Raw genomic sequence first — 25,696 nt, forward strand, 5'->3', positions numbered from 1 at the left:
ACTGCCAGAAATTCCGTAAATGGGCTGTGCTTACTCAGTGGAATGAGTGCGCCCTGGCGGCGAATTTCAGAGAGGGTCTCTCTGATGCCATTAAGGATGTTATGGTGGGGTTCCCTGTGCCTGCGGGTCTGAATGAGTCCATGACAATGGCTATCCAGATCGATAGGCGTCTGCGGGAGCGCAAACCTGTGCACCATTTGGCGGTATCTACTGAGAAGACGCCAGAGAATATGCAATGTGATAGAATTCTGTCCAGAAGTGAACGGCAGAATTTCAGACGAAAAAATGGGTTGTGCTTCTATTGCGGTGATTCAACTCATGTTATATCAGCATGCTCTAAGCGTACTAAGAAGCTTGATAAGTCTGTTTCAATTGGCACTTTACAGTCTAAGTTTATTCTTTCTGTGACCCTGATTTGTTCTTTATCATCTATTACCGCGGGCGCCTATGTCGACTCTGGCGCCGCTTTGAGTCTTATGGATTGGTCCTTTGCCAAACGCTGTGGGTATGATTTGGAGCCTCTTGAAACTCCTATACCCCTGAAGGGGATTGACTCCACCCCATTGGCTAGCAATAAACCACAATACTGGACACAAGTAACTATGCGGATTAATCCGGATCACCAGGAGATTATTCGCTTTCTTGTGCTGTATAACCTACATGATGTGTTGGTGCTTGGATTGCCATGGCTGCAATCTCATAACCCAGTCCTTGACTGGAAAGCTATGTCTGTGTTAAGCTGGGGATGTAAGGGGACGCATGGGGACGTACCTGTGGTTTCCATTTCATCATCTATTCCCTCTGAGATTCCTGAATTCTTGACTGAATATCGTGACGTTTTTGAAGAACCTAAGCTTGGTTCATTACCTCCGCACCGGGAGTGCGATTGTGCCATAGATTTGATTCCGGGTAGTAAATACCCTAAGGGTCGTTTATTTAATCTGTCTGTGCCTGAGCATGCTGCTATGCGAGAATATATAAAGGAGTCCTTGGAAAAGGGACATATTCGTCCTTCGTCATCTCCCTTAGGAGCCGGTTTTTTCTTTGTGGCTAAGAAAGATGGCTCTTTGAGGCCGTGCATTGATTATCGGCTTTTGAATAAAATCACGGTTAAATATCAATATCCGTTGCCACTGCTGACTGATTTGTTTGCTCGCATAAAGGGGGCCAAGTGGTTCTCTAAGATAGATCTCCGTGGGGCGTATAATTTGGTGCAAATTAAGCAGGGGGATGAGTGGAAAACCGCATTTAATACGCCCGAGGGCCACTTTGAGTATTTGGTGATGCCTTTTGGTCTTTCAAATGCCCCTTCAGTCTTTCAGTCCTTTATGCATGACATTTTCCGAGATTATTTGGATAAATTTATGATTGTGTATCTGGATGATATTTTGATTTTTTCGGATGACTGGGACTCTCATGTCCAGCAGGTCAGGAGGGTTTTTCAGGTTTTGCGGTCTAATTCCTTGTGTGTGAAGGGTTCTAAGTGTGTTTTTGGGGTTCAAAAGATTTCCTTTTTGGGATATATTTTTTCCCCCTCTTCCATCGAGATGGATCCTGTCAAGGTTCAGGCTATTTGTGATTGGACGCAACCCTCTTCTCTTAAGAGTCTTCAGAAATTTTTGGGCTTTGCTAACTTTTATCGTCGATTTATTGCTGGTTTTTCTGATGTTGTTAAACCATTGACTGATTTGACTAAGAAGGGTGCTGATGTTGCTGATTGGTCCCCTGCTGCTGTGGAGGCCTATCGGGAGCTTAAGCGCCGCTTTTCTTCCGCCCCTGTGTTGCGTCAGCCTGATGTTGCTCTTCCTTTTCAGGTTGAGGTCGACGCTTCTGAAATCGGAGCTGGGGCGGTTTTGTCGCAGAGAAGTTCCGATTGCTCCGTGATGAGACCTTGTGCTTTTTTCTCGCGTAAATTTTCGCCCGCCGAGCGGAATTATGATGTTGGGAATCGGGAGCTTTTGGCCATGAAGTGGGCTTTTGAGGAGTGGCGTCATTGGCTTGAGGGGGCTAGACATCAGGTGGTGGTATTGACTGACCACAAAAATCTAATTTATCTTGAATCCGCCAGACGCCTGAATCCTAGGCAGGCGCGCTGGTCGTTGTTTTTCTCTCGGTTTAATTTTGTGGTGTCCTACCTGCCGGGTTCTAAGAATGTTAAGGCGGATGCCCTTTCTAGGAGTTTTGAGCCTGACTCCCCTGGTAATTCTGAACCTACAGGTATCCTTAAGGATGGAGTTATATTGTCTGCCGTTTCTCCAGACCTGCGGCGGGCCTTGCAGGAGTTTCAGGCGGATAGACCTGATCGTTGCCCACCTGGTAGACTGTTTGTTCCTGATGATTGGACCAGTAAAGTCATTTCTGAGGTTCATTCTTCTGCGTTGGCAGGTCATCCTGGAATCTTTGGTACCAGGGATTTGGTGGCAAGGTCCTTCTGGTGGCCTTCCCTGTCTCGAGATGTGCGAGGCTTCGTGCAGTCTTGTGACGTTTGCGCTCGGGCCAAGCCTTGTTGTTCTCGGGCTAGTGGATTGTTGTTGCCCTTGCCTATCCCGAAGAGGCCCTGGACGCACATCTCGATGGATTTTATTTCGGATCTTCCTGTTTCTCAGAAGATGTCTGTCATCTGGGTGGTGTGTGATCGTTTCTCTAAGATGGTCCATTTGGTTCCCCTGCCTAAGTTGCCTTCTTCTTCCGAGTTGGTTCCTCTGTTTTTTCAAAATGTGGTCCGTTTGCATGGTATTCCGGAGAATATCGTTTCTGACAGAGGTACCCAATTCGTGTCTAGATTTTGGCGGGCATTCTGTGCTAGGATGGGCATAGATTTGTCTTTCTCGTCTGCTTTCCATCCTCAGACTAATGGCCAGACCGAGCGGACGAATCAGACCTTGGAGACATATTTGAGGTGTTTTGTGTCTGCAGATCAGGATGATTGGGTTGCTTTTTTGCCTTTAGTGGAGTTTGCCCTCAATAATCGGGCCAGCTCTGCCACCTTGGTGTCTCCCTTTTTCTGTAATTCGGGGTTTCATCCTCGATTTTCTTCTGGTCAGGTGGAATCTTCGGATTGTCCTGGAGTGGATGCTGTGGTGGAGAGGTTGCATCAGATTTGGGGGCAGGTAGTGGACAATTTGAAGTTGTCCCAGGAGAAGACTCAGCTTTTTGCCAACCGCCGGCGTCGGGTTGGTCCTCGGCTTTGTGTTGGGGACTTGGTGTGGTTGTCTTCTCGTTTTGTCCCTATGAGGGTTTCTTCTCCCAAGTTTAAGCCTCGGTTCATCGGCCCGTACAAGATATTGGAGATTCTTAACCCTGTGTCCTTCCGTTTGGACCTCCCTGCATCTTTTTCTATTCATAATGTTTTTCATCGGTCATTATTGCGCAGGTATGAGGTACCGGTTGTGCCTTCCGTTGAGCCTCCTGCTCTGGTGTTGGTTGAGGGCGAGTTGGAGTACGTTGTGGAAAAAATCTTGGACTCCCGTGTTTCCAGACGGAAACTCCAGTATCTGGTCAAATGGAAGGGATACGGTCAGGAGGATAATTCTTGGGTGACTGCCTCTGATGTTCATGCCTCCGATTTGGTCCGTGCCTTTCATAGGGCTCATCCTGATCGCCTTGGTGGTTCTGGTGAGGGTTCGGTGACCCCTCCTTGAGGGGGGGGTACTGTTGTGAAATTGGATTTTGGGCTCCCCCTGTGGCCACTGGTGGAATTGAACTGGTGTGCATCATCCTCTCTGTTCACCTGTTTCCATCAGGATGTGGGAGTCGCTATTTAGCCTTGCTCCTCTGTCACTTCCATGCCGGTCAACATTGTAATCAGAAGCCTTTCTGTGCATGTTCCTGCTGCTAGACAACTCCCAGCTAAGTTGGACTTTAGTCCTTGTTTGTTTTTGCATTTTGTTCCAGTTCACAGCTGTAGTTTTGTTTCTGTGTCTGGAAAGCTCTTGTGATCTGAAATTGCCACTCTGATGTTATGAGTTAATACTAGAGTCTTAAAGTAATTTCAGGATGGTGTTTTGATAGGGTTTAAAGCTGACCATGAAAGTGCCCTTTCTGTCTTCCTGCTATCTAGTAAGCGGACCTCAATTTTGCTAAACCTATTTTCATACTGCGTTTGTCATTTCATCTAAAATCACCGCCAATATTTGTGGGGGCCTCTGTCTGCCTTTCGGGGAAATTTCTCTAGAGGTGAGCCAGGACTATATTTCCCTCTGCCAGGATTAGTTAGTCCTCCGGCCGGCGCTGGGCGTCTAGGGATAAAACGCAGGCTACGCTACCCGGCTGCTGTTAGTTGTGCGGCAGGTTTAGTTCATGGTCAGTTTAGTTTCCATCCTTCCAAGAGCTAGTTCTTATGTTTGCTGGGGCTATGTTCTCTTGCCATTGAGAACCATAACAGTCTGCCTACTGGGTTCCAGAGGCTGTTCAATGCATGATAAAGAGCGAACTGGAGGAGATGAAACGACTGGGAGTTGTTCAGCCATCTCACAGTTCTTGGGCTTCTCCTGTCATCCTGGTCCCCAAGAAGGATGGTACAACATGATTCTGTGTTGAATAGATGATTAAATGATGCCACCAAGAGTGATGCTTACCCCATGCCCAGGATTGATGATCTATTGTGCCCAATTTGTGACCACGTTAGACTTGAGCAAAGGGTACTGGCAGATACTCCTAACTGAGGACTCTCGGGAGCGCTCAGCCTTCATTACTCCATTTGAGCTTTTTGAGTTCCTGGGAATGCCCTTTGGGATGAAAAATGCCCCAGCTACTTTCCTGAGACTGGTAGATCGACTGTCACAACAATGTCAGGACTTTGCCTGTGCTTACTTGGGTGACATTGCCATTTTTAGCACTACCTGGGAGGAACATCTTAAACACTTGGGCAGGACTGACCATTCGCCCTGATAAATGCCAAATAAGGATGGCTGAGGTGCAATACCTCGGGCATAGAGTAGGGGGTGGGACCCTAAGGCCTGAGCCTGCCAAGGTGCAAGCATTTAGCAACTGGTGTAGACCCCAGACTAAAAAGCAGGTACTTGCATTTTTAGGAACTGCTGGTTACTATCAAAAATTTGTTTCTAACTTCAGCACCTTGGCCAAGCCCCTAATCGACCTGTCCCACAAGAACATGCCTAGGAATGTGACATGGACGACTGCATGCGAGGATGACTTTTCAGCGTTAAAGACCGCCCTCATCACTTCTCATGTCTTGGCTGCCCCTGATTATAAGTGCAGGTTCCTTGTGCAGACAGATGCATCCACCTTTGGGATTGGGGCAGTACTTAGCCAAGTGAGCGCCGCCAGAGAAGAACATCCTGTTGCTTTTGCCAGTCGGAAGCTACTGGATTGGGAAGTTGCCTATGCCACTATTGAAAAGGAGTGCCTTGCCATCGTATGGGCGATAAAAAAAATTGCAGCCATACTTGTATGGCAGAGACTTTACAATTGTTACAGACCATAGCCTCCTCACATGGCTGAAGCACATATCAGGGGACAATGGAAGATTGCTGCGGTGGAGCTTGTCCTTACAACTCTACAGCTTCTCCATCTAATACAAGCGGGGAAGCCAACACCAGAATGCCGATGGACTGTCAAGAAGAACCATAGGCTCCCCAGGCTGACCTACCCCTGCCACTGTACAGGGAACTATAAACGATTGAGCAATGTGGACTAAAGTGAGCAGGCCAGAGGTCTGTGTAGACCTCATGGCGTGCTTACTTATTATGAGGGGGGAGAGGTTGTGATGGTGTGATATGTTATGTGGGTATCATTTTGTGTATATTTATATTTTACTGATTTTCATAGTGTTCTCTTGTTCCCCTTATCATTCCGTGTATTCCCCATATTGTCTAGAGTCTCAATTACCTTCCAAAACGCTGATAATTATATTAGCTCACTTAGGGTACTGTCACACAGTGGCACTTTTGTCGCTACGACGGTACGATCTGTGACATTCCAGCGATATCCATACGATATCGCTGTGTCTGACACGCAGCAGCGATCAGGGACCCTGCTGAGAATCGTACGTCGTAGCAGATCGTTTGGAACTTTCTTTCGTCGCTGGATCTCCCGCTGTCATCGCTGGATCGGTGTGTGTGACACCGATCCAACGATGCGTTCGCTTGTAACCAGGGTAAACATCGGGTTACTAAGCGCAGGGCCGCGCTTAGTAACCCGATGTTTACCCTGGTTACCATCGTAAAAGTAAAAAAAAAAAACAGTACATACTCACATTCCAGTGTCCGTCAGGTCCCTTGCAGTCTGCTTCCCGCTCTAACTGACTGCCGGCCGGAAAGTAAGAGCAGAGCACAGCGGTGACGTCACCGCTGTGCTCTGCTCTTACTTTACGGCGGCACTCAGTCAGAGCGGGAAGCAGACTGCAAGGGACCTGACGGACACCGGAATCTGAGTATGTACTGTTTGTTTTTTTTTACTTTTACAATGGAAACCAGGGTAAACATCGGGTTACTAAGCGTGGCGCTGCGCTTAGTAACCCGATGTTTACCCTGGTTACCCGGGGCCTTCGGCATCATTGGTCACTGGAGAGCGGTCTGTGTGACAGCTCCCCAGCGATCACACAACGACTTTCCAACGATCACGGCCAGGTCGTATCGCTGGTCGTGATCGTTGGAAAGTTGCAGAGTGTGACAGTACCCTTAGGGTACCGTCACACAGTACCATTTTAATCGCTACGACGGCACGATCCGTGACGTCGCAGCGATCGTATGATTATCGCTCCAGCGTCGTAGACTGCGGTCACACGTTGCAATCACGGCGCTGGAGCGATGCCGAAGTCCCCGGTAACCAGGGTAAACATCGGGTAACTAAGCGCAGGGCCGCGCTTAGTAACCCGATGTTTACCCTGGTTACCAGCGTAAACGTAAAAAAAACCAAACAGTACATACTTACATTCTGGTGTCTGTCCCCGGCGTTCTGCTTCTCTCCACTGTGTAAGCGCCATAGCCGGAAAGCACAGCGGTGACGTCAGACGTCACCACTGTGCTCGCTTTCCGGCTGGCAGACGCTCACACAGTGGAGAGAAGCTGAGACGCCGGGGACAGACACCGGAATGTAAGTATGTACTGTTTGTTTTTTTTACGTTTACGCTGGTAACCACGGTAAACATCGGGTTACTAAGCGCGGCCCTGCGCTTAGTTACCCGATGTTTACCCTGGTTACAAGCGAACACATCGCTGTCACACACAACGATCCAGCGATGTCAGCGGGTGATCAAGCGACGAAAGAAAGTTCCATACGATCTGCTACGACGTACGATTCTCAGCAGGATCCCTGATCGCTGCTGCGTGTCAGACACTGCGATATCGTAACGATATCGCTAGAACGTCACGAATCGTACCGTCGTAGCGATCAAAATGGTACTGTGTGACGGTACCCTTACTGTCTGCAGCCTGACTGTATCTATGCCTCTTGATGACCACCTGTAGTGCCTTAATCCCCAAGGCACCTTTGTCAGGTCTGGGAGGCCTGAAAACCACCCCTACCTGTCTGACTACCCCTGGATATAAGGAGGGGGCAGGGGAGGACAGGAGCGGGGAAGTCAGTTCCTGTGTGGGGAGGATGGTGTGAACGCAGCACATCAGAGAGAAAGGGAAGTGTATGAATTTTTTTATCCTCTGTCTGCTGTATTATTGGATTCTCATCTCCTTGGACATTTTATCCTGTTTCTGAACTGCATTAGTGTTCTGGACTATTGTATCCTCAGTGTGGTGGATTGTTTATGGACCTTTTAGTTTTGCCTCTAATAAAGGTCTTGGGATTGTTCACACTTCTCTCGCTCTGTTGATTGTGTGGTAACGGAGAAGAACCCCATGACACATGCCTTCGCCTCAGCTCCAGTGCTGCACCGACTTGACAACAGTAAGCAATTCTTTTTCGATGCCTCTTCCTCCAGAGCCATCATCATGAAGAATTCTTCTTCTGGCAGTATGGTGATTTTTTTTCTCTAAAGCCTTCTCAGTTCCAGAATGCAACTACTCTATAGGTGATAGAGAACTGTTGGTGATAAATCTGGCTCTGGAGCAGTGATCTATTTGAAGGAGTGGCTCATCCTGTAATTATCTATATGGACCACAAGAACTTGGCCTACCTGCAGTCCGCACAGCACCTAAATCTGCGTCAAGCCAGGTCGTCTTTGTTCTCTGCCCCCATTGTTTTTGTGCTTTCCAGATCATTTCTGTCTTCTGACCAGGAGGAAGAGCCTCAGTGCATCTCTGAGCCCTCCAAGGTGCTTTTTTGTCGCCCTGCTGGACATGTCTTGGGTCTCGCCTGGAAAAACCTTTGTCTCAGTACCGGACAGAAGGCGGGTGCTTCACTGGGGTCACTGGTTTAAATTGACTGGTCATGCCATATAGAAGAAAACAGCTTGCATTTGGAGAGCCCCTGATTTGCCTAAACAGTGACCCCATTTTGGAAACAACACCCCGCAAGGAACTTATCTAGATGTATGGTGAGAACTTTGAACTCCCAGGTGTTTCACTAAAGTTTATAATGCCCGGGCGTGAAAATAAAAAATCATATTTTTTCCACAAACATGATCTTTTAGTCCCCAATTTTTTATTTTCCCAAAGGTAACAAGAGAAATTGGACATAAAAAGTTGTTGCCCAATTTGTCCTGAGTATGCTTATACCCCATATGTGGGAGAAAACTACTGTATGGGCACACTTCGGGGCTCGGAAGGGAAGTAGTGATGTTTTGGAATGCAGACTTTGATGGAATGGTCTGTGGTGTCATGTCGCGTTTGGAGAGCCACTGATGTGCCTAAACAGTGGAAACCCCCACAAGTGACCCCATTTTGGAAACTACACCCCCCGAGGAACTTATCTAGATGTGTGGTGAGAACTTTGAACTCCCAGGTGTTTCACTAAAGTTTATAGCTCCCAGGCGTGAGAATAAAAAAATCATATTTTTTCCACAAACATGATCTTTTAGTCTCCAGTTTTTTATTTTCCCAAAGGTAACAGGAGAAATTGGAAATTGGAGAGCCCCTGATGTGCCTAAGCAGTGGAAACCTCCCAAACCTAACTCAAACCCTAATCCCAACACACCCCTAACCCCAACCCTAACCACAAACCTAACCCTAACACACATCTTACCCTAATCCCAACCCAAATCTTAATCCCAACCCTAACCCTAATCAAAACCGGAACCGTAATCCTAACTTTAGCCCCAACCCTAACCCTAATGGGAAAATGGAAATAAATACTTTTTTTTATTTTATTATTTTCCCTAACTAAAGACGTGATAAATGAGGGTTTGATTTACTATATACAATGCCTACAAGTAGTATTCAACCCCCTGCAGATTTAGCAGGTTTAATAAGATGCAAATAAGTTAGAGCCTTCAAACTTCAAACAAGAGCAGGATTTATTAACAGATGCATAAATCTTACAAACCAAAAAGTTTTGTTGCTCAGTTACATTTTTATAAATTTTAAACATAAAAGTGTGAGTCAATTATTATTCAACCCCTAGGTTTAATATTTTGTGGAATAACCTTTGTTTGCAATTACAGCTAATAATCGTCTTTTATAAGACCTGTTCAGGCCGTCACAGGTCTCTGGAGTTATCTTGGCCCACTCCTCCATGCAGATCTTCTCCAAGTTATCTAGGTTCTTTGGGTGTCTCATGTGGACTTTAATCTTGAGCTCCTTCCACAAGTTTTCAATTGGGTTAAGGTCAGGAGACTGACTAGGCCACTGCAACACCTTGATTTTTTGCCTCTTGAACCAGGCCTTGGTTTTCTTGGCTGTGTGCTTTGGGTCGTTGTCTTGTTGGAAGATGAAATGACGACCCATCTTAAGATCCTTGATGGAGGAGCGGAGGTTATTGGCCAAAATCTCCAGGTAGGCCGTGCTATCCATCTTCCCATGGATGCGGACCAGATGGCCAGGCCTCTTGGCTGAGAAACAGCCCCACAGCATGATGCTGCCACCACCATGCTTGACTGTAGGAATGGTATTCTTGGGGTCGTATGCAGTGCCATCCAGTCTCCAAACGTCACGTGTGTGGTTGGCACCAAAGATCTCGATCTTGGTCTCATCAGACCAAAGAACCTTGAACCAGTCAGTCTCAGAGTCCTCCAAGTGATCATGACGCAAACTGTAGACGAGCCTTGACATGACGCTTTGAAAGTAATGGTACCTTACGGGCTAATCTGGAACGGAGACCATTGCGGTGGAGTACGTTACTTATGGTATTGACTGAAACCAATGTCCCCACTGCCATGAGATCTTCCCGGAGCTCCTTCCTTGTTGTCCTTGGGTTAGCCTTGACTCTTCGGACAAGCCTGGCCTCGGCACGGGAGGAAACTTTCAAAGGCTGTCCAGGCCATGGAAGGCTAACAGTAGTTCCATAAGCCTTCCACTTCCGGATGATGCTCCCAACAGTGGAGACAGGTAGGCCCAACTCCTTGGAAAGGGTTTTGTACCCCTTGCCAGCCTTGTGACCCTCCACGATCTTGTCTCTGATGGCCTTGGAATGCTCCTTTGTCTTTCCCATGTTGACCATGTATGAGTGCTGTTCACAAGTTTGGGGAGGGTCTTAAATAGTCAGAAAAGGCTGGAAAAAGAGATAATTAATCCAAACATGTGAAGCTCATTGTTCTTTGTGCCTGAACTACTTCTTAATACTTTAGGGTACTGTCACACAGTGCAATTTTGATCGCTACGACGGCACGATTCGTGACGTTCTAGCGATATCGTTACGATATCGTTGTGTCTGACACGCTACTGCGATCCGGATCCCCGCTGAGAATCGTACGTCGTAGCAGATCGTTTGAAACTTTCTTTCGTCGTCTAGTGTCCCGCTGTGGCGGCATGATTGCATCGTGTGACACAGGTTGTATACGATGTGCGCACAGTAACCAACGGCTTCTACATCGCAAATACGTCATGAAATTATCGCTCCAGCGCCGTGTATTGCAACGTGTGACCGCAGTATACGACGCTGGAGCGATAATCATACGACGATGCAACGTCACGAATCGTGCCGTCGTAGCGATCAAAATTGCACTGTGTGACAGTACCCTTAGGGGAACCAAACAGAATTCTGGTGGGTTGAGGGGTTGAATAATAAATGACCCTCTGAAAAGACTTTTCACAATTTAAAAAAAAAAATAAACAAAGAAATAACATTCTTTTTTGCTGCAGTGCATTTCAAACTTCCAGGCTGATCTACAGTCCAAATGTCACAATGACAAGTTAATTCCAAATGTGTAAACCTGCTAAATCTGCAGGGGGTTGAATACTACTTGTAGGCACTGTATAGCGGGTTTTTATGTTTGGCAGCTGTCACACACTAAAAGACACTTTTTATTGCAAAAAATAGTTTTTGCATCACCATATTTTGAGAGCTTTAATTTTTCCATATTTTGGCCCACAGAGTCATATGAGGTCTTTTTTTTTTGTGGGACGAGTTGACGTTTTTATTGGTACCATTTTTGGGCACATGACATGTTTTGATCGCTTTTTATTCCGATTTTTGGGAGGCAGAATGAACAAAAAACAGCAATTCATGAAGTTCTTTTGGGGGGGCATTTATACCATTCCACGTGTTGTACAATTGATAAGGCAGTTTTATTCTTCAGGTCAGTACAATTACAGCGATACCTCATTTATATTTTTTTAATGTTTTGGCGATTTTATACAATAAAAATGCTATTTTATATAAAAAATATATTTTTTTGCATCGCTTTATTCTGACAGCTATAACTTTTTTCTTTTTTTGCTGATGACACTGTATGGGGGCTTGTTTTTGTGGGATAAGATGACATTTTCAGCGGTAACAAGTTTATTTATTTATTTTTTTATTGCTTGTTGTTCCACTTTTTGTTTGGTGGTATGATGATAAAGCATTGTTTTTTGCCTTGTTTTTTTATGTTGTTCACTAAAGGGGTTAACTAGTGGGACAGTTTTATAGGTCGGGTCATTACGGACGTGGCAATACTAAATATGTTTACTTTTATTGTGTAGATTTTTTTTATTTAAATATTTATTGATTGAATAAATCAGGGGTGGGGAATCTTTTTTTCTGCCAAGGGCCATTTGGATATTTATACCATTTTCGGGGGCCATACAAACTCCACCCACAAAGTACATCATGACTGTGGCACTGGTTTCAGGATGTAATCTATCATGGCATGTCCTTCAGTGTTCAGTAGTGAACACTGCATGTGTGTGCTAACAGAGCAAGAAGAAATTAATGAGCTGGCTGTAATGAAAATACACCTCCTTGCCCAAGAATGCGGTCCCTGAGAATATGCTCAGGAGCCTGATAAAAGGTCATTGAGGGCCATAAATGGCCCTGGGGCCTGAGGTTCCCCACCCCTGGAATAAATATTGATTTTTTATTATTATTTTTTATTATTTTTAAAATATTTTTACAATTATATAAAAAACATTTCTTTTATTTAACTCTTAGTCTTACACTGTGTCCCACTATGGGACACTCATTTTGTGCATGCTGATCACTTCTATAGCATGCAAATCTGCATGCTATGGAAGCTGTCAGCGCTGCACAGAGTTGCATACTGACCTGAGAGACTTCCTGGTAATCACTGCGCATAACCGGAAGTCTCTCAGCAGTGGAGACCCGGGTGTCGCCGTGACGACAACGGGTCTCCATGGCAGCAATCGGGACCCCTCATCATGCCACGGGTTCTCCGATCCAAAGGCAGAGGGGCTGCCAGCCCCTCTGCCAGCTCCGGAAGGCTGCGATCAAGTTTGATTGCAGTGTTCCATGGGTTAAAATGCCGGGAGCAGTCCGTGACTGCTCCCGGCACTTAGTACTGGGTGTCAGCTGTGATAATCAGCTGACACCCGGCCGCAATCAGCAGCTCCGTGAGCACGGATCGCATGTGACGTACTATTCCGTCAATGCGAATTAGGGCCCAGGTCACATGGACAGAATAGTATGTCTGATGACAGAAAAAGGTTAATGAAATCTGCCGAATGGATGAGAAGAAACACGGACAAGAGATGTCTGGACCTGCCTCTCTTTCTCCATGGGTAAAAGGTTTGGCTTTCATCAAAGTTTGTTTGTCGCAAGCTACCCTCATATAAATTGGGTCCTTGCTTCATCGGTCCGTTCCAGGTTCTAAAACAGATTAATGCCAATTCCTACAAGCTCAAACTCTCGGCCTCTATATGAATCTCCAATTCATTTCAAGTGTCTCTCCTCAAGCCTGTTGCCCTCGGTCCCTTCTTCAAGGACCCACATTCCACTCCTGCTCCTGTCAGCACTAAAGATATTTTTAAGGTTGAGAAAATTCTAGCTACAGAGAGGGTAAGAGGAAAAAACATTTTTCTTGTTGATTGGAAGGGGTTTGGTACTGAGAAGTGGTCATGGGATCCCAGGAAGATCATCCATGAACTTCTCCTTATGCATAGATTTCTTGTGGGCTTGAAGAAGAGCACTCGAGTCCTGCCTCTCCTGGCAGGGATGCCTACTTACTCACCACCCTGGACCCCATTCCACACTTCCTCCTCCTACTGCTGCTGGTGCCCATTGTCTGTGCATGGCTTGCAGATCCCCAGGCACTGTGCTTAGGGCGCATGCTTCTGCCCTCTTGAGGGAACAGTGCGTGCCATCCTAAGGTGTCCAGAGCCAATGGTTGTTAGACTTACTATTTAAAGCACTTCCACCTGTTGGGAGGTGCCAGAGCAATGCATTCGCTCTGCCTTTTGCACGCTTGTTAGTTCTCAAGTCCCTTGTATCTGCCAGTATCTGGCAGTATGTGTCCATGCTTGTTCCTGCCTGTATAAGTCTTCCTGTACCTGCTGTGTGTTACTGTATTCCAGCCATACCTGCCTCCACCTGCCTGTATACCAGCTGTACCAGCCTGCACCGGCCAGTACCTACATGTATACCAGCCGTACCAGCCTGCACCTGCCAGTACCTGGCTGAATTGCAGCTGTACCAATCAGCACTTGCCAGTGCCTTCCTGTATACCAGCTATACATGTCTGCACCTGCTGTTCCTGTGTTCCTGCTGTGCCTACCTGTACCAGCTGAATTTTCCTTCTGGGCCATTCCAGTTTCCTGCCCCTTGGGGGTCAGCTGCCGTGCATCTGAGGTCCCTCCTGATGTAGCACATGGTGTCCATCTGGAGCCAAGTCTAATCCCACCCTCAAGGGCACTAGTGAAGAGTCAGGTGTTCACCTATTTATGCCCCTCCAAGCTCTCCTCGAACCATGGCACAGTGGTTCCACCACTTTCATTACATCTATCAAGTCATTAGCATTGTGTGGATCTTCCTGGGCAACCCTAGTCTGCATCTGACTCAGAAGGGAATGCACAAACCAGTCCATTACAACTTGTTTTACCATCTGCCCAAGGGTAGAGGACTCCGGCCGCAACCACTTTTGGACAAAGTGCAGAAGATCAAACATTTGGGAATGAGGGGGTTGCAGAATGGAGAACGATACTGTAGAGAGACCATGTCTCTCTGCTCTATCGTAGAGTTTAATTGTATCGGCTTGCTATACACACTGATATAGTTGAAAGTTGCTGTCTCTCTGGGTGAGTTTCCTCGGAATGAGGGGCTGGGGTTGATCAGACCCTCCCACTCCCAACCCTGATAGTTATGCTACTGGCCTGTATAACAGCCGATGCAGGGAATGCAGCAGACATTTTAAGTGTGATTTCAAATAGACTAGGGATAGGAAGTGAAAGTACTAAAACATTGGTCTAATACTCTGGACAGTAATATTTTACACAAACGTAGCACTGACTAGTGCATAGCAATGTGCAAAAAGTACAGATTGATTGATAGGGCGAGAGAGATACGCAATGTGCTAGTAGCAGTGCCAGTGTGATTAGATTTATTATGCAATTCTTGTTTTGAAGGGAAAATTTTATTATTTTAAAAATATTTATTTATTATTTATTTATTATTATTATTATTTATTATATTATTTATATTATTATAATTATATTAATAATTATGAATAATAATAAATACTAATAATTAATAATTATTATTAATATAATAATTATATATTATTATTATACTGTATTTTATTATTATATTATTATTTATATTATTTATTTTATTATTAATTATTATTATTATTATTTGTTATTTAAAAAATATGAATTACAATTTCTCCAAATCCAAACATTTAACTGCGACCGTCTACCTCACAAAGTGTGTCACATTTTTTTTACTACTCAAATATTACATATGTGCACACATCAATGCAGTACACTATTGCAAATGTTGGCTTTTTGTATGTGTGACTATGTAGCATTTCTTATTATCATTTTAGGAAGGGGGTTGAATTTTGTTAAAAAATAAAAATAAAAAATGTAAACATTTAATTCTGGGTGTCGGTTTTCGCACATCTGTTTTATTGGTTGAATATGTCATGCCATTCCTATGCTGCAGCCTGCCACATTTTGCTTCCCTATATGTATATCTACCTACCTAGTATTTCTTGTTATGTTTTGGTTAGCAAAGCTTGAATAATTGGTGTTAAAAATATTTTCAAAAATTAATTATAGTGTTTAAAAATATATGATAAAAAAGTGGTAACGGCAAGAGACGGGATAAAAGAAAAAAAAACCCATCATGGCTGACATATTAGCAGCAGCAAAATCACCATTGACACAGGCAAACAGTCCTTAGAAACATCAGAATATGTAGTATTGTGATTTGTGGCTATTTGCAGCAAATATTTTCACTATGAATACAAATTTTGAAAAACATTTGTTGAACCTGGCAAATTCAGATTTCAATTGAATTATTTAAAATGAAAGAGCAAAAATTAATCAGTCTTAATGTTTGTCTTCTAAAGTAATAGACTAAAGGAAACAATTTTAATTAATTGTATAAGGTTTCATTTCCAGTGAGGAGTAATTTGAGTCTTCACAGCAAAATCTGTAGTATTGTCTTTCCATGTACCATTTTTCATTCATAATACCGTTGTAAACTTGGTACATTACCAAAAAAGGGGGGGGTTTCCAGTAGTAAAACAGCCACCTCCAATCAATATAATCAATTCCTAATCACCAGGAAAATAACTGGTGAAATACCGAGGCTAAGACAAGAATAAATAAAATAGATATCTTTATTGACACAAAAAATATAACATTTCATATAAAACAAGACAAGGAAATTTCCAAAAGGTACGAAATAACTGATGGTCACATATTTACAAGATTCCAATAGTCATGGAAGTAAATAGGTTCAAATGGGATATACAGGTAAATCATCTCTTGCCCATTTAAATACAGTGCATCTCAAAAATAAATTATTATCATTTCACATGGGGCAAAACAAAATGCCTTTCCTAGTTATAACAAGGCTCACCTATATAGACATATTAAATTTATATATATATATACAAAAATAAATATGAAGTGCATAACCCTGTGCAGATATGCTCTTCACTATATCAAAAATATTCAATCTATATATATATATATATATATATATAGGCATACTCAATATATCCTAGCCCAGTGTAAAGTGCAAAGTCCTGTGCAAATATGCTTCAGTAATTATATCCTATAGCAGCAATGCTAACCGGCACTATATAAAAGTGCTTTGTGCTGTGCAAAGGAGTGCATAATATGAACGGACCAGCATGGCAAGAGGGAAATAGAATATAAAGTGCAGTGCAGCAAAGAAAGGACCTGTACCCCAACCTGTAGATCTTGTTACTTACATATGACAGACCATCATATGGTCTTACATATGGGGTCTCTGATGGTCTGTCATATGTAAGTAACAAGATCTACAGGTTGGGGTACAGGTCCTTTCTTTGCTGCACTGCACTTTATATTCTATTTCCCTCTTGCCATGCTGGTCCGTTCATATTATGCACTCCTTTGCACAGCACAGAGCACTTTTATATAGTGCCGGTTAGCATTGCTGCTATAGGATATAATTACTGAAGCATATTTGCACAGGACTTTGCACTTTACACTGGGCTAGGATATATTGAGTATGCCTATATATATATATATATATAGATTGAATATTTTTGATATAGTGAAGAGCATATCTGCACAGGGTTATGCACTTCATATTTATTTTTGTATATATATATAAATTTAATATGTCTATATAGGTGAGCCTTGTTATAACTAGGAAAGGCATTTTGTTTTGCCCCATGTGAAATGATAATAATTTATTTTTGAGATGCACTGTATTTAAATGGGCAAGAGATGATTTACCTGTATATCCCATTTGAACCTATTTACTTCCATGACTATTGGAATCTTGTAAATATGTGACCATCAGTTATTTCGTACCTTTTGGAAATTTCCTTGTCTTGTTTTATATGAAATGTTATATTTTTTGTGTCAATAAAGATATCTATTTTATTTATTCTTGTCTTAGCCTCGGTATTTCACCAGTTATTTTCCTGGTGATTAGGAATTGATTACGTTGTAAACTTGAGTCAACTATTCCACCCGGACTGGGGCTGCTGACTGCTGCACCTACAGTACACCCACTAAAATTATGCCCAAATTTTCTACTCCCAACCCCCTTAAATATTCTATTGATGATCAGAACTTGATGAATGTAAGGGAATGTTCACACTAACATTTTTGGAAAAGTGTAAATGTTTTTTATATGTTTGAAGTAGAATCCACAGTATCAACTGACCATTGGGTTTCTAATGTCGATTTTCAGTTTGAACTGCTGAGGGTACGCACACGGGTTAGTCCCTTTCAATGAGACCTATCAGCTCGTGGCTACCCCAAACATAAAACAATTCAAAAAGTGACATGTCCCTTAAAAAATTTTTTTTTTAAATTGCATTTGTAAAAAGTCATACCTGGATTTCAGATTGCAAGCAACACCATTTTGAGAGTGACTTTCTCACAGGTTTTGGAGTCCCCTCCCCCCTTCTTACACCTGTGTAGCACTTTACATAACTTTACATAAAGAGTTGCCCACTATTATCTTTTCTTGAATTTGGTTAAATACTCTAATTTTTCAGAAAACAAAAATTTACCAAAGAGAAAATTTAAAAAAAAGGTTCATCAGAGCATCATCTCAGCACTAAACTGGTGTGATGAAAAAACAGGCATCTTTTTCTGATCTAATAAAGCATATCAACCCAGTGTCATAAAAACATATATTTTTTGTATGATGTGCAATAATTTTGAATAAATGAATCTCTGAAACATATCTTAGGTGTACAATTTGCATGTTCCTCACCTTCCGGGGACCTATAGTTCTTCTTTCACTGTCTACAAGCTCTCTGGAAATGTCCAAAACTTCTTTTGTTACTAAAAAAGTACTATTGTGTCAAGCATGAAAGGTTTATTCAACATTATAACGTGATGGTATATCTTTATGATCATGCATATCAAACCTAAGGAACCTCGACCGATTTGGTGAATTAAAAAAAATCACTTACATAGAAAACAAGGAGAATGAAACAGTCTCAAAATATGCACGTTAGGCACAATGTAATAACTTATAGGCAGTGACTTTTTCATCTTTATTTTACACTAGCTGAAGAGCCCGGCATAGTAACTAACTGTGGTTAGTTATAGCAGCTCACTTCTCTTATTTTCCCATCATGCCTCTCATTTTCCCTCTCACATCTCAGTTTCCCCCTCACATCTCTCATTTTCCCCTCACTCCTCTCATTTTCCCCTCACACCTCTCATTTTCCCCCTCACTCCACTCATTTTCCCCCTTAACATCTGTCATTTTGACCTCACACCTGTCATTTTCCAACCACTCCACTATTTTCTCTTCCCTCCTCTTATTTTGCACTCACACCTCTTCATTTTCACCCCACAACTCTCATTTTCCCCTCAGTATATACCTATATGTCATCTGCCCTGTATATAGTATATACCTGTATGTCATCTCCCCTGTATATAGTATATACCAGTATGTCATCTCCTCCTGTATATAGTATATACCTGTATGTCATCTACTGTATATAATATATACCTGTATGCCATCTCCCGTGTATATAGTATATACCTGTATGTCATCTCCTCTGAATATAGTATATACCTGTATGTCATCTCCTGTATATAGTATATACCTGTATGTCATCTACCCTGTATATAGCATATACCTGTATGTCATCTCCTGTATATAGGAAATACTTGTATGTCTTCTCCTGTATATAATATATACCTGTATGTCATCTCCCCTGTATATAGTATATACCTGTATGTCATCTCCTCCTATATATAGTATATACCTGTATGTCATCTCCCCTGTATATAGTATATACCTGTATGTCATCTCCCCTGTATATAGTATATACCTGTATGTCATCTCCTCCTGTATATAGTATATACCTGTATGTCATCTGCTCCTGTATATAGTATATACCTGTATGTCATATCCCTGTATATAGTATATACGTTTGTGTCATCTCCCCGTGTATAGTATATACCTGTATGTCATCTCCTCCTGTATATAGTATATACCTGTTCATCATCTCCTCCTATATATAGTATATACCTGTGTGTCATCTCCTCCTGTATATAGTATATACCTGTGGTATATAGTATATACCTGTGTGTCATCTCCTCCTGTATATAGTATATACCTGTATGTCATCTCCTCCTGTATATAGTATATACAGTACTTGTATGTCATCTCTCCCTTTATATAGTATATCCTGCTCTGCGGTTTGTGTTGCATCTGGCAGGTTTACCAGCGCCATTTTGTTGAAGCAAAAGGTTTTTTTAACACAATATTATCGTATTTTTCAGACTATAAGACGCACTTTTTTCCTCCCAACATGTGGAGGAAAATGGGGGGTGTCTTATAGTCCATATGTATGGGCTCTGGCTGAGGTGGGGAGGTGGGGGAGTGGTTTTGGCAGTGCATCAGGTCACAGGAGGCTGAAGTCATCGGCTCTGGCTAACTCCTGTGCCTGATGCTAAGGAGAAATGAATATGCACTGCATTCCATGCCGATGGGAGTGGAGGGCAATGCGTATTCATTTTTCTGGCATCCTGGTATAAACCTATATGTCATCTCCTCTGAATATAGCATATACCTGTATGTCATCTCCTGTATACAGTATATATCTGTATGTCATCTCCTGTATATAGTATATACCTGTATGTCATCTACCCTGGTATATAGCATATACCTATGTGTCATCTCCTGTATATAGGATATACCTGTATGTCTTCTCCTGTATATAATATATACCTGTATGTCATCTCCCCTGTATATAGTATATACCTGTATGTCATCTCCTCCTATATATAATATATACCTGTATGTCATCTTCCCTGTATATAGTATATACCTGTATGTCACCTCCTCTGTATATAGTATACACTTGTATGTCATCTCCCCTGTATATAGTATATACCTGTATGTCATCTCCTCCTGTATATAGTATATACCTGTATGTCATCTGCTCCTATATATAGTATATACCTGTATGTCATCTCCCTGTATATAGTATATACGTTTGTGTCATCTCCCCGTGTATAGTATATACCTGTATGTCATCTCCTCCTGTATATAGTATATACCTGTTCTTCATCTCCTCCTGTATATAGTATATATCTCTGTGTCATCTCATCCTGTATATAGTATATACCTGTGTGTCATCTCCTCCTGTATATAGTATATACCTGTATGTCATCTCCTCGGGTATATAGTATGTACTTGTATATCATCTCTCCCTTTATATAGTATATCCTGCTCTGCGGTTTGTGTTGCATCTGGCAGGTTTGCCAGCGCCATTTTGTTGAAGCAAAAGTTTTTTTTTAACACAATATTATCACATTTTTCGGACTATAAGACGCACTTTTTTCCTCCCAACATGTGGAGGGAAAGGGGGTGTGTGTTATAGTCCATATGTATGGGCTCTGGCTGAGGTGGGGAGGTGGGGGAGTGATTTTGGCGGTGCATCGGGTCACAGGAGGCTGGAGTCATCGGCTCTGGCTAACTCCTGTGCCTGCTGCTAAGGAGAAATGAATATGCACTGCATTCCATGCCGATGGGAGTGGAGGGCAATGCATATTCATTTTTCTGGCATCCTGGTATAAATGGCCCCATCCTGTTCCTGGTATGATTGGCCCCATCCTTTTTCTTTTATAATTGGCCCATCCCATCCTGGTATGCATGGCCCCATCAGGAAATATGGAAAAAAGAAACATTACATTCACCTACACGGTGCTCCCTCGCAGCATCCTGCTCCGGTGCCAGAAGCTGTGCTCTGCTTGTGAGCAACATGTGATGTCCCTGCCATGCACTGCTTACAAGCATTAAGCAGTTGATGGCACCGGAGCAGGAAGCTGCGAGGGAGCGCCATGTAGGTGAGTGTAATGGTTTATTTTTTTAATCTTTCCTGATGGAGCCATGCATACCAGGAATGGGATGGGGACAATTATGCCAGAATAAGGATGGAACCATCAAACCAGGACCGGGATGGGGACAATTATACCAGAATAAGGATGGGACCAATCGAACCAGGACCGTGATGGGGCCAATCATACCAGGACTGGGATGGGGTTGTGCATACCAGGACCAAGATGGTGCCAATCATACCAGGATAAGGATGGGGCCATGTACACCAGGATAGGGAAGAGGGGGCCATGCATACCATGATAGGGATGAGGGAGCCGTCCGTACCAGGATAGGGATGAGAGGCCATTTGTATCAGAATAAGGATGAGGGGACCATATACACCAGGACAGGGGATATTACAGTACGGAATTGACCAGTTTTTTGCTTCAAATTTTTTTCCCTAATTTCCTCCTCTAAAACCTAGGTGCGTCTTATGGTCTGCTGCATCTTATAGTCTGAAAAATACGGTAACTCCTTAACGACTGCCAATACAGCTTTTAACGGCGCAACAAAATGATACTAGGGTCCATAGTATATAGAAAATTTCAAAAACTTTATTAGTTAAAATTACCAATAGTTTAGGTGCAAAAGGGGAAAACTGGTTTGACTGGTTTCTATTATACTTTTCCTCAGATTGTTCTACCCCTGATTTTGGCTTACAAATACTGATGAATAATACTGACCAAATACTGAATGTTTGAACGTGGCCTTAAAGGATCCAGTGCACTTGGCACTTTTTTATAGCCCTTGGTTTGAGAGACTAGGGGTGCATTTTCAGCTGGTAGGATACATTTGTACTAGACACTTTATTGAAGGGAAAAAGGATGTGTATCCATTTGGTAGGAGTTTTTTTGCTTTGCTTTTACTTCAGGTCCATGTGATATTCTTACTCTTGCTGGTTTGGCTTTGCAAACCTTATATATATTCAAACTGTAACCTCACTAGATATTTATTTGAAGGACCTTGAATATATACTTTTCATATTGGTACATACTTGTATATGGCGGTACCATTTTTTTTGCATTTGTATCTCTATTTGTATATGTTTTTAATGTGATTGTTAAATAAAGATGTATTGAATATTTTTTTGAATACTTGGCATTGGCTTCCATTGATTGTAGGATTTTCTAGTTATTAATAGTGTCTATGGATTTAGAATGAGATGTCATAAAAGCTACTGTATGTACCCTCAAAATGGTTTTATTTAAAAAACAGGTATAAAAATAAGCTCTTGTGCAGCTTTTAATAAAATTAAAAAGCTATGTTTTAAAGAATGCAGAATTGAAAAAAAATTGCATCATCATTAAGGGGATACATTATAGATTGAAATAGAGAAAATACTTTCTCTCTCTCTCTCCTTCTGATATCAACATTTTCTACCACAAATTTGTAAAAAAAAATCTTTACTTATCAGTCAGAATACTGTAGCAAAAGTGATACAAAAGTTTAACCATCTCACAAAGACATAAAGGCCGAACAAAGAAGTTAGCATCTTAAGAGGAGTGTCTTCTGATGAGAAGAGTCATAGACATTTGACATGCAAATTCACTGCACTAAAGAAGTAGAAAGCCAAACCGAGCTGTATGCTGCAGAGGAATGGGTGTCATCAACTTAGGAAACCTCTTCTAAAACTCATACACAAAGTCAGCCTACAAATTGCCATGGCATAAGTGGAAAAATATGAAGACTACTGGAGCTCTATATTCTGGATTGTTGAGACCAAGAAAAATATTTTGTGGAACTGATGTCTTCAAGACTGTACTGCGCTGCAAAGGTGCATAGTGCTTAAAGTTAAACATGGTGGTGGCAGTGTCCTTATGTGAAGCTGCATGAGTGCTTCATGCTGGTGTCAGGGAGCTACATTTCATTGATACTATCATGAATTCATTTTTCCCACATTACAGTGATCCAAAACATACTTGTAAAGCCACTGTTGCATTTCTGAAGAAAAATAGGGTGAAAGTGATTCAGTAGCCAAGTATGTTTCCTGATCTTAATCCAATTGAACACCTATGGAGAATTCTGGAGAGACAAGTTGAGCATCCCTCTCCATCCAGCATCCAGGCTCTAAAAGAGGTTGTTCTGGAAGTATGAAAAAATATAGATGTTGCAATATGTCGCCAACTCGTTTATTCCATGCCAGAAGACTTGGTGCTGTCTTTAAAAATCTTGGAGGTCATACAAAATACTAGATGTAGTTGTTGTTGATGTAGGGTGATTCATTTTTGCATCAGCTAATTTGAGTAAAACTGAAGACTTTGTAAAGAAAGTTATATTATTAACCTTACTTTGATGTTGTGGGTTAAAAAATATTCTTTGAAACTCAGTCTTGTCAAAATTTTGGAAAATTGTTCTTGTGTTCAGTAAGATATTGATTAAAATCTTACTTTCCATAGGAGGTATGCCCATTTAGGCTGAAAACTGTAAATATACTAACTGAAGGTATTTCTATTAAAAGGAAAAATGTTGGTGAAATGTGCATAATATGGTCCTGTCAATCATGCAAAGCACGATCCTGGTTTATTTCTGGTTTACGATCGCAATAATTGCAAATATGCCTGACTATTCTTTAATGGCTAATGTGCCTGACTATTTTGCAGTAGAAACTAATGTGCCATAAATAATCTGAGTCCATTATGAATCCACTCTGGTAAATGAATTATCTTGGGAGAGGCTTTCATTCATCTTCCCCCTGGCTTTTGACTAATAGCTGTTGACAGTAAGAATTCTTACATTTAAGAGTAGATATATTTATTTTACAGCATGAGGATAGTACTCAGGGCTTCAGTAACTGTTTATTTTTTATTTTTTTATTTTTTTTAGACATTAATCTGTTTTTATTAAGACATAAGTAGAGTTTGCACTCATTAATCCTACACCCATGGAATAATGCTTTCAGTGCTTCCTTTGCCCCATAACTAGATATTGTTTGGTCATGGCATTGTACAATAACTTTTTTTCTTTTGTTCTAAAATGAATATACAGTAGTCCTCTACAAAGTTTCTCTACTTATAAATATAATATAATCCCTAAAAAGGCTAATTAACAATGACGAAAATGGCGATTGAGAATAAGCCTATAGCCAGGGCCGGACTGGCCATCTGGCAATTCTGGCAAATGCCAGAAAGGCCTGTCTGGTCATGGGCTGCCTTGTCTGCTATGTTGTTAACAGAATCGGTGTTCTCAAGATACCCATACTGTTAAGAGTTGTGATGGAGCACAAAGTTGCTGACTCCGTCACTTACCCCAGCAGACCACAGATATCATTAGAAATATTGGTCTTGTAGGAAATCTTGCTTTCCTCCATCCAGGGTAATATTAGTAATATATCCCATCTGGTTCATGGGGATGGGGGCAACATGGGCCTGTGTGATTTCAAATGCCAGGGCTGAATTTCAGCCCCAGTCCGTACCTGCCTATAGCACACACCAAAGTCGCAAACTCTCTGGGGTTTCAGCTACCATCATCAGGGCCAGTTTTTATGGTCCCTGATCACGCGATCGACGTTATTCAATCAATAACAACGATGACGGAAAAACAACATGTGATCTAAAAAAAATATAGACTCTCTCTCCTCTGACATGATCTAACATGTCAGAGAAGAGAGAAATAGAGTTCCTGAGCACCCCCGGCCCCTCTCCTCCTTCTCATGAAAGAAAATGGCGGGCACATGCTCTGCGCACCCGCTGAGATCTGCCTCCCTGCACTTGGCAACCATTGGGATTTTTTGGATTGGCGGCTGGCTTTTGATTACTGTGATAGACCCTAGCACAGTAATCAAAACCCCCAATATTAGTAAATATGGCACCACTTGGGCTGTACCTCTCTCTTCTCTCCTTGAAGTTATTTTGGGAGAGAAGAGAGATACACTACATTCGAGTGTTGCCCTGTCAGAGAAGAAAACTCACAAAAATCAAATTTCTACTTTCATGTCTACCCCTTAAACCTCATTGATCACTGCCTGCTTTCTGTTATCCCCCTTGTCTGATTAGATTTTTGTTTTGTTTTTACATAATTTTTATTTTTTTCATTTTTGCAGTTAGGGTTTGTGTTAAAAAAATATATATATAGAAAAAATACTAGTGTTAGATTAGGTTTAGGGCTAGTAGCGTTAGATTAGGTTTAGGTCTAGTAGTGTTAGACTAGTATTTAGTTTTTAGGCAGGCGCATAAAATAACAATGGCCCGCAGAATATTTAGCGCGGAGCAAGTGTACAGCCTGCTTTGCTATGGCAGCAACGACTGTGATATTGAATCTGACGCAAAACAGTTTTCAGCCAGTGATGACAATTCTTCCTCCATGGGATCCCACAGCCTAATGGTAGTGAATTCGGTCATCATTCCTGAAGCTTCAGAGGCAGGACCAAGTATCTTAGTCCTCCACCGCTGTG

The sequence above is a fragment of the Ranitomeya variabilis genome, chromosome 6 (assembly GCF_051348905.1).
Source record: "Ranitomeya variabilis isolate aRanVar5 chromosome 6, aRanVar5.hap1, whole genome shotgun sequence".
Classification (NCBI taxonomy): Eukaryota; Metazoa; Chordata; class Amphibia; order Anura; family Dendrobatidae; genus Ranitomeya; species Ranitomeya variabilis.